The sequence below is a fragment of the Saccopteryx bilineata genome, chromosome X (genome assembly GCF_036850765.1).
Source record: "Saccopteryx bilineata isolate mSacBil1 chromosome X, mSacBil1_pri_phased_curated, whole genome shotgun sequence".
Taxonomy (NCBI): Eukaryota; Metazoa; Chordata; class Mammalia; order Chiroptera; family Emballonuridae; genus Saccopteryx; species Saccopteryx bilineata.
In genome coordinates, this window is record NC_089502.1 from 67,541,738 (window position 1) to 67,550,599 (window position 8,862).

At 35.1% G+C, this 8,862-nt stretch overlaps 1 pseudogene; it reads left to right on the plus strand.

Moving 5' to 3' along the window:
- The first annotated feature begins 332 nt into the window (after positions 1 to 332).
- Positions 333 to 816, plus strand: LOC136317175 (large ribosomal subunit protein uL23-like; annotated as a pseudogene).
- Positions 817 to 8,862: the final 8,046 nt, after the last annotated feature.

The window sequence follows — 8,862 nt, forward strand, 5'->3', positions numbered from 1 at the left end:
TTTAACATTTTAACAGTGGCTAATGTCTCATAAAGAGACAGCCAGATGTACAACGTATGTGCCAGATGGAAAAATGCCGCAACCTCTGAAGTATTCCTTCTTCCCCCAAACTTAAACCTGAAATTGATCAAGCTTTAAGGTTCAACTATCTATTTACTGGAAATACAGAAGGCGGAGGAACATAGTAAATGATACTTCTGGAATGCAATCATTCAAATCCAGACCTTAGGAAATACTATGAGACAAATTACCTACTTTCCTCATATAAATAAACTGCAAGAGAAAATAAAATGGAGCAGAAATCTACCACTTAAAAGAGACAAGAGATAATCCTTTTCACAAAGATGGCGCCAAAGGCAAAAAAGGAAACTCCCGCCTCTCCTGAAACCAAAGCCAAAGCAAAAGCTTTGAAGGCAAAGAAAACAGTGCTGACAGGTGTCCACAGACACACAAAAAAAGAAAGATTCACAGGTCACCCACCATCTGACTCAGAAAACACTACAGCTCTAAAGGTAACTTAAATATTCTCAGAAAGGCACCCCAGGAGAAACAAGCCTGACCACAATGTCATTATCATGTTACCTCTGACTGTAAAGTCAGCCATGAAGAAAATAAAAAACAACAGTACACTTGTGTCCATTGTAAATGTCAAGGCCAACAAGCACCAGATCAAATAGGCTGTGAAAAAGCTCTAAGACATTGAAGTGGCCAAGTGTCAAAACCTTGATCAAGCCTGATTGAAAGAAGAAGGGATATGTTTGACTAGTCCCTGACTATGATGCTTTAGATGTTACCAGCAAGATTGGGATCATCTAAACTGAGTCCAGCTGGTTAAATCTAAATATAAAAAAGTACACTGTAAAAAATTTGTTTTAAGTAAAAGAGACAGGAGATATATCAAGCAGTCCTAACAATGCGGGCATTGTTTATATCCTAATTCAAACAAACAGCTGCTACAAGTGTATTATAATATCTATAAAATAATTGGAAATTTGACACTCCATATTTCATAATTTTAAGAAGGAAATCTTACCTTTTTCAATAGCATGGATGACCCTGGATAGTATTATGCTACATGAAATAAGCCACTCAGAGAACAACAAGTACCATATGATTTTACTTACATGTGGAATCAAATGAAGAAAATAAATTTAACTAACAAAATAAAAACAGACTCACAGATAAAAGACTGACAGCTATCATAGGAGATTGGGCTTGGGAGGCTGGGTGAAAAAGGTCAAGGGATTAAGCAAAGAAAAAAAACTCAGATACAGACAATAGGGGGGATGGGGAACAGCAGAAGAGGGTAAAGGGAGAAAAATGATGAGGGAAGGAGACTTGTTGACTTGGGGCGGTGAACACACAATACAATATACAGATGGTGTGTTATAGAATTCTACACCTGAAACCTGTACAATTTTAATAAATATCACCCCAATAAATTCAATAAAAATTACTTATTTTTAGGTGTGACAACAGCAATTTGATATGTTAATTATAGTTTTTATCTTTCAGAAAGAAATAATAAAATATATTTATGGGTGATATATGCTTCTTAGATTTGTTTTAAAATAATCAGTGGTGGGGATGAAAGTAAGAAATTGATAAAACATGAAGTCAGTCACTTTCTTACCAACTCTTTCAACTTCATTTCCTCGTTATCTTTCTTCTAAGGCTACTGTGATTCTAAACTAATCTTGGATCGATTCAACTATCTTCCTATCTAGGTCTTACCCACAAAGCAATTAGACAAACTAAAATAATTATGGAGATCATTGCTACCACAAAAGTGTTTTTCATGACTCTTAATTTGACAATCCTTTCATATTTATCTATCCAGCACTCTTTCTCATTCTTCACAGTGATTTTCTAGTAATTCACAATCATTTTTCATTACTTAATTCAGTACTATGTAGTTAATTTTTATCCCTCTGAAGGTTGAGTTAGTAGTGTCATGAACCCATGTGCTTTTCTTTTCAACTAAAGAGTTCTGGAAATCTTTACTAAACCCACTGATATAATTTTAAAGTTGTTTAAAAGGTGCCATGGGAATCTATTAACCAAGAGTCCAGCTTATTTTTTAATTAAATGTATTGAGGTAGCATTGGTTAATAGCAATATATAAATCTCAAGTGTACACCGTTATTATTTAATATCTGTATAGTCTGTGATGGTGAACCTTTTTATAAAAACCGTCCACTTTTGCAGTGTTGGTCAACCCGGTCCCTCCCACTCACAGTAGTGGGCATTCCAGCTTTCATGGTGGTCTAATTGCAGCGCTGGTTTGGTTGCTCTGCTACTGCCCACCATGAAACTGGAACACCCACTAGTGGGCTAGAGGGACCAGGTTGACCAGCACTGCAAAAATGGGAGGTTTTTATAAAAAGGTTCACCATTATGGGTATAGTCTATATTGCATGCTCACCACCCAAAGTTTAGTTTATTTCCATTACCATATATTTGACCTTCTTTACCCAATTTGCCTCCCCCCATGTCCCTTCTTCCCCCTTCTCTTTTGGTAAACACCATACTTTTGCCTGTAACTATGAGTTTCTTTTTGTTAGTTTTGTTAGTTAATTTGTTGCTTTTTATTTTATATTGCATTCAAAGCAACATCCCTAGAAAGGCACAACATCTCCTGGTAGGGAGCTTGCCAGGTGGATCCCAGTAAGGGCCCATGCAGGAGTCTGTCATTCTGCTTCCCCTCCTCTCACTAAAAAAATTAAATTAAATTAAAAAATAAAAAATAAACCTAGAAATATAATTAGTGAATTTACTTTCAAAAAATGCAGGAAATGCTGTATCAGATTTGTAGAAAAGGATGCATTTTTTTTTGCAGAGAAAAATTTTTTTCAGATATAACACTATAATCCTGAATTATAACATACTAAATAAATTGTGAAAATACCAAACATAATTGATCTGAATCCTCAGTTGAAAACCATTATCCTAGAAGAAGATCCCAATCCCAGATTCACATTAAGAAATAAGATTGAGATTCTGGCCAGTTGGCTCAGTGTTAGAGTGTTGGCCTGGTGTGTAGATGTCCTGGGTTCAATTCCTGGTCAGAGCGCACAGAAGAAGTGATCATCTGCTTCTCTACCTCTCCCCCTTCCCTTTCTCTCACTTTTCTACACTCTATCTTTCCCTCCCACAGCCATGGTTTGATTGGTTCAAGCTCTTCAGCCCTGAGCACTGACTATGGCTCCATAGAGCCTCCAACTCAGGTGCTGAAAATAGCTCAGTTGCAAGCATGGCTCCAGATGAGCAAAGCATTGGCCCTAGACTGGGAGTTGCACGCTGGATTCCAGTTGGGCACATGCAGGAGTCTATTTCCCCTCCTCTCACTTGGAAAAGAATAAAAAAGAGAAATAAAGAAACAAGATTGAGACCAAGTAAATGTTTTAAATAATATTCTACCCTTTTGTTGTCTATAATCAGACAAAACTCTTTCAGGACTTGAATAAATATAAGATAACTCAACAGAAGTTTAAGTACTATTTCAGTGTTTTTCTGAAGGTTAAAACATAGTACAGAAAATGAAGGTACTGATGAATGTCCAAGGACTTCCCAAGAAGCACATAATTTCTAAAATACTAATATTAATAAAGTTTTACCTATACAATATTAATCTAGAGAAAGCTGAGCATGTGCCTTGATTTGACAACACTCATGTAACTGTTAGATAGTAACATATCATATAAACTTAATTACATCTAGTCCATCTCTTTATACAAAAAATAATTTAAAAGACAGCATTTGTGAGTTTACTTTCTGAGAAATTTCAAAATATTTTTAGGTACAAAACATATCGCAAAACCCTAACTTACAAAATACAAAGAAATCAACTCAAATAAATTTAATACTTGGATACAAGACCTCAAACCATAAAATTCTTACACAAAAACATAAAGGGTAAGCTCCTAGACATTGGTATTGGCAATAATTTTGGGGGGGGGTTGACACAAAAAGCAAAGGCAATAAAAGCAAAAATAAACAAGATAGACTACATCAAACTAAAAAGCTCTCTTATAGCAAAGGAAACCATCAACAAAAAGAAAAGTTAATCCACAGAATGGAAGAAAATATTTACATAGCATATATCTCATAAAGGGTTAGTGTCCAAAATATATAAAAAACACATACAACTCAATATCAAAACAAACAACTTGATTTAAAAATGAACAGAAAACCTAAATAGACAATTTTCCAAATAAGACATACAATTTCACCCTGGCCCAGTGGCTCAGCAGATAAAGCGTCCATCCAGTGTGCTAGAGGTCATGGGTTCAAAAACCCCCACTTCAGGGCACACATGAGAAGCAATCAATGAGTGCACAACTATATGAAACAACTAAGTGAAACAAGTTAGTGCTTCACACTTTCTCTTCCTTACTCTCTCTCTCTCCCTCCCTGCACTTCTCTCTTAAATCATTAAAAAAGTTTAAAAAAAATACAATTTTGAATAGATACACTAAAAAGTACTCGATAACACTGATCATCAAAGAAATGCAAATCAAAACTACAATGAAATATCACTTGTTAGAATAGCTATCATCAAAAGACAAGAGTTAGAAATTAGTAGTCTGTCATTACAAAGTAACTTCTCAAGTTAAAGTCAATTGGGTCAAATACATGGCGACAGAAGAAGACTTGACTTTGAATAGTGAACACACAATACAGTATAGTTATAATAAATTATAGAATTGTACACTTGAAACCTATATAATTTAATTAACCAATGTCACCTTGATAAACTAATAATATTTAAATGGCAAAAGATAACAGGTATTAGAAAGTATTTGGAGAAAAGACAACCCTTGTTCACGATTGATGGGAATGTATCTTGGCACAGGTGCTGTGGATAATAGTATGGAGATTCATCACAAATTAAAAATGGAACTACCATATAATCCAGCAATCCCACTTCTGGATATTTAACCAAATGTAATAAAAACTGTATACTGAAAAGATATCTGAACTTCAATATTTTTTACATCATGATTTTTTTTCTTTGCTTAATTTTATTTATTTATTTATTGTTAAATAAATTTTTATTAATTTTAATGGGGTGACATCAATAAATAAGGGTACATATATTCAAAGAAAACATGTCCAGGTTATCTTGTCATTCAATTATGTTGCATACCCATCACCCAAAGTCAGATTGTCCTCGGTCACCTTCTATCTGGTTTTCTTTGTGCCCTCCCCTTTACCCTTCCCCTCTCCCTCCCTCTCCTCCCCCCTCCCCCCCATAACCACCACACTCTTTTCCATGTCCCTTAGTCTCATTTTCTCCCTGGAAGAAATACAAATGGTCAACAGATATATATCATAATTTACAATAGCCAAGATATGGAAAGAGCCTAAATGTCCATTAATAGATTAATGGATAAAGAAGATGTGGTATATATATACATACAATAAATATTATTTGGCCATGAGAAACTTTAAAACTCTTCCATTTTCTACAACTCAAAAAGACCTTGAGGATATCATGCTAAGTAAAACAATACTGAGAAAGACAAATACCTCATATCACTTATATGTTGAATTTAAAAAGTAAAACATAGAAACAGAGAGTAGAAGTGGTTGGATGATGGGCTGGGTAGTTGGGGAAATAGAGAAGGTCAAAGGTACTAAATTTAGCTATAATATAAAAGGCTGAAAATCTAATGGAAAACATGTTGACTATAGTAGGTAACACTACTGTATAATTGAATAATACTGAGAGTAGAAATTTTAAGTCACAAATAATTATTTTGGGTAATTTAACATTAAGAATTCCATTTTTGGAAGAAAAAAAAGTTTTCAGTCAATTTAAACACTTGAGATAGAATTATCAGTGCCTGAGAAATGATACTTGTCTCCCAAGCTGATAATTGAAAAATAATCGCCTGACCTGTGGTGGTGCAGTGGATGGGGCGTCGACCTGGAAATGCTGAGGTTGCTGGTTCGAAACCCTGGGCTTGCCTGGTCAGGGCACATGTGGGAGTTGATGCTTCCAGCCCCTCCCCCCCTTCTCTCTCTGTGTCTCTCCCTCTCCTCTCTGAAATGAATAAATAAAAAAAAATTAAAAAAAAAAAAAAGAAAAATAATCACAAAACTTTAAAGTACAGCATAGGATATATAGTCAAGAATATTGCGATAACTATGTATGGTGCCAAGTGAATACTAAAAATATTGAAGGTATTATTTTGTAAAATATATGATGGTCTAATCACTATGCTGTGCATCTTAAACAGTACAAAAATAATATTGAGGGTAAACTGTAATTAAACAAAAAATGTGATAATTAAATTAAGCAAGTAAGAAATTAATAACAGTAACTAATAAAATAGAGCAATTATAACAATATATACTAAAAAAGTAAACTCGAGGCCAGGAGTTTTAATTGTTTTTACCTATAAACAAACAAAGAAATAAACAATTGTCAAATATAATTGAAAGATCACTTTCTTAAAACCTTTTTTTATTTTGAGGTAATTGCAGATTCACATGCATTTGCAATAAATTGTATAGCAAGGTCTCATGTATCCTTCTACCAGTCCCTCTCAGTGATAACATCTGTGTACCTATAGTGCTGTATCAGAGTTAAGATTATTTTCTATAACTTTCATATAATGTAAGTAATCTCTACTTTTTCACTATGTGGCTAATGTATTTATTATTCATAGGCAACAGAGTGATTATGGGCATTGAAGTAAAAAATAATTTTGAATCTGAAGTCACTTTTCATAAGTTGGAAAAGCGGCTTCATTTTAGTATTCTGTTTTGTACATTTAATGTCATAAAAATATCAAGTGAAATATTGAAAGTAAAATCCTTTTGTAAATTATAAAGACCTATGCAAGTGATTACTTCTATTGGTATATTATTTTATACTGTGCTTAATAGTGTTTTTGGAGACCACAAGATCAACAATATTTTTTATTAATTTTAATGGGGTGGCATTGATAAATCAGGGTACATATGTTCGGAGAAAATATCTCCAGGTTATTTTGACATTTGATTATGTTGCATACCCATCACCCAAAGTCAAATTGTCTTCCATCACCTTCTATCTGGTTATCTTTGTGACCCTCCCTCCCCCCGCTCGATGCCCTCCCCCACACCCTGGTAACCACCACATTCTTGTCCATGTCTCTGAGTCTCATTTTTATGTCCCACCTACATATGGAATCATATAGTTCTTAGTTTTTTTCTGATTTACTTATATCACTCAGCATAATGTTATCAAAGACGATCTGTGTTGTAAATGATTTCATGTCATCATTTCTTATGGTTGAGTAGTATTCATAGCATATATGTACCACATCTTCTTTATCCAGTCATCTATTGAAGGGCTTTTTGGTTTTTCCATGTCTTGGCCACTGTGAACAATGCTGCAATGAACATGGGGCTGCATGTGTCTTTACGTACCAATGTTTTTGAATTTAGGGGGTATATACCCAGTAGAGGGATTGCTGGGTCATATGGTAGTTCTATTTTTAATTTTTTGAGGAACCACCATACTTTCTTCCATACTGGTTGTACTACTTTACATTCCCACCAACAGTGGATGAGGGTTATTTTATCTCCACAGCCTTTTCAACATTTGTTATTACCTGTCTTGTTGATAATAGCTAATCTAACAGGAGTGAGGTGGTATCTTATTGTAGTTTTGATTTGTATTTCTCTAATAGCTAATGAAGATGAGCATCTTTTCATATATCTGTTGGCCATTTGTATTTCTTCCTGGGAGAAGTGTCTGTTCATGTCTTCTTCCCATTTTTATTGGATTGTTTGTTTGTTTGTTGTTCAGTTTTATGAGTTTTTTGCATATTTTGGATATTAGACCCTTATCTATGCTGTTGTTTAAAAATATCATCTCCCATTTAGTTGGCTGTCTGTTTTGTTGTCAGTTTCTCATGCTTCTTAGTTTGATGTGGTCCCAATCATTTATCTTTGCCTTCACTTCCCTTGCCTTTGGAGTCAAATTCATAAAGTGCTCTTTATAACCAAGATCCAAGAGTTTAGTACCTATGTTTTTCTCTATGTAATTTATTGTTTCAGGTCTTATATTTAGGTCTTTGATCCATTTTGAATTAATTTTAGTACAAGGGGACAAACTGTAGTCGAGTTTCATTCTTTTGCATGTGGCTTTCCAGTTTCCCCAGCACCATTTGTGAAGAGGCTTTATTTTTTTAGTGAAAGAAAGGAAAAGAGAGAGGAAGGGAGAGAAATGAGAAACATCAACTTGTAGTTGTGGCACTTTAGTTGTTCATTGATTGCTTCTCATACATGCCTTGAATGGGGGGGCTCCAGCAGAGTCAGTGACCCCTTGCTCAAGACAGTGATGTTAGGTTCAAGCCAGTGACCTTGGGTTTCAAGCCAGTGACCTTTGGGCTCAAGTTAGCAACCATGCGATCATGTCCATGATTCCAAATTCAAGCTGGTGACCCTGGGTTCAAACTGGTGAGCATGTGCTCAAGCCAGATGAACTCACACTCAATCTGGCAACCTCAGGGTTTAGAACCTGGGATTTCAGCATCCCAGGTTGACACTCTATCTACTGTACCACCACCATTGAAGCACCATATTTTTTCTGATCTATCCTCCAGCAAGTAAACAAAAGAAAAATTAAACAAATGGAATTACAATGTGTCTGTAAAGTAATGGTACACTTTTGACCGGTCACAGGAAAGCAACAAATATGACAGAAATGTGAAATCTGCACCAAATAAAAGGAAAACCCTCCCAGTTTCTGTAGGTTGATGTGGTAGCATGTGCACATGCGCAGATGATGAAGTAACACCGTGTATACAGCGGAGCAGCCCATGGCCATGCCAGTCGAGATGTGCACGGTACAGAGGAAAGTTC